Source organism: Limulus polyphemus, unplaced genomic scaffold (assembly GCF_000517525.1).
Source record: "Limulus polyphemus unplaced genomic scaffold, Limulus_polyphemus-2.1.2 Scaffold2619, whole genome shotgun sequence".
Taxonomy (NCBI): domain Eukaryota; kingdom Metazoa; phylum Arthropoda; class Merostomata; order Xiphosura; family Limulidae; genus Limulus; species Limulus polyphemus.
The window spans coordinates 95,259-97,143 of NW_013668229.1; positions in this window are offsets into that span (position 1 = coordinate 95,259).

Genomic DNA, 1,885 nt, shown 5'->3' on the forward strand with positions numbered 1-1,885 from the left:
AATCCCATAAGCAGGTGGTTGGGCGCTCGACTCGCAATCTGAGGGTCGTGGGTTTGAATCCCCGTCCCACCAAACATGCTCGCTCTTTCAGTCGTGGGGACGTTATAATGTGTAAGTCAATCTCACTATTCGTTGGTAAAAGAATAGCCCAAGAGTTGGCGGTGGGTGGTGATGACTAGCTGCCTTCCGTCTAATCTTACACTGCTAAATTAGGGACGGCTAGGGCAGATAGCCCTAGTGTAACTTTGCGCGAAATCCATAACAAACAAACAAACCCACCAAAGTTTTAAAAAAATCGCGCGATATTTCTAGGTCGCTAAGAAAAGTCAACTTGGGTGAGACAAATGTGTTTGCCATATTCCTTTTCATATAAAACCATATTACTATATGGTGACCCCCAGAAAAGCTCCAATGCTCCCACCCCAAAGGTAGGCGTCGGAAACCTGCGGCTCTTTGCGTAACTACATGTGGCTGTCTATAAATACCTACCCACCGCCCCACCCCATAGACGTCCGCAGGATATATTACAGAGGGCGACAGAACAATACGAAAACTATAACTAGGAAAACGATATTTTTTCTTTCGCCTATCTTATCCTTTAAATTTTGGTTAGATAATCCCGGGGGGGGGGCAAGTGCCCTCTATTTCGGAAGTACATGGTAAAATCTCATTTTTCGGAATAGCAATTGAAGGTTCAATCAGGCATATACACGAAATCATAATATCAGATTTGTTTTATTTCTTTGAACTTTTATTTTTTTAAATAAAATAAACAGGATACAGTTGCACTACACATCAGTTTACATTCGAATTCCAAAGCCTTTATTGCCAACACAACCAATTAGAATTTAAATATGAAATATAAGCAGATGTGCCGAAACCTCATTAGGTGGTTGGAAGTGTAACGTAACGTTAGGCCTAGGGCATGTTGCGGCTGTCGAAATGTTTTGGTCTCAGACAAACACAACTCATCTTCAATTTTTGAGGGTTGCCGAATTCTGTACTAGGAGATTGGTGGTTTGATGTTTTTTCTGTACGCGTTTAAAGTTTCGGTTAGTAAATTATTAGTTTCTAGGAATCTCATTGTGGGTTAGCGGTAAGTTTACAGACTTATCAACGCTAAAATCCGGGGTTATATTCACTGTGGTGGACAGAGCGTAGATAGCTCATTGTGTAGTCGCTAAAACAACAACAATAGTTTCTAGGAAGTGTGAAAACAATTGACAAAGCTGATAGGTCTGAAGATATCTGGATTATTTATATCAGAGCTAATAATGTTCCCCCTTCTTTCTTTCTTTTGTTATTAAATCTCCAATAATCTCATTAGATGTTACCTACATACCCTACTTTGTGGAAGGTAATAATTGAAATGTGCCCTGTTTCAGGTTTTTTTTTTATATTTATCCCCCTCACCGGGTAAAAGTCCTAAAAGATAATAGCCCATGTACACTGTCGGACACTTTATAGTTACTATACCAAAAATTACGGTAATCAACCCTGGGTGATAAATTTTCTTTGTACGTGTCGTAATGTTATTATATTTTAGAAGTTTATTTGAATATGTTGTCTTTCGTGATGGTTTTCAATTTTTGCTGTAATAATTTTGGGGGTTAGTTTTCAGGCCCGCCTCCTCTCCCTTGGGGGTGGGAGCATTGGAGCTTTTTGGGGGGTCACCATATAGTAATATGGTTTTATATGAAAAGGAATATAGCAAACACATTTGTCTCACCCAAGTTGACTCTTCTTGGCGACCTAGAAATATCGTGCGATTTTTTTAAACATTGGTGGGTTTGTTATGGATTTCGCGCAAAGCTACACGAGGGCTATCTGCGTTAGCCGTGCCTAATTTAGCAGTGTAAGACTAGAGGGAAGGCAGCTAGTCATC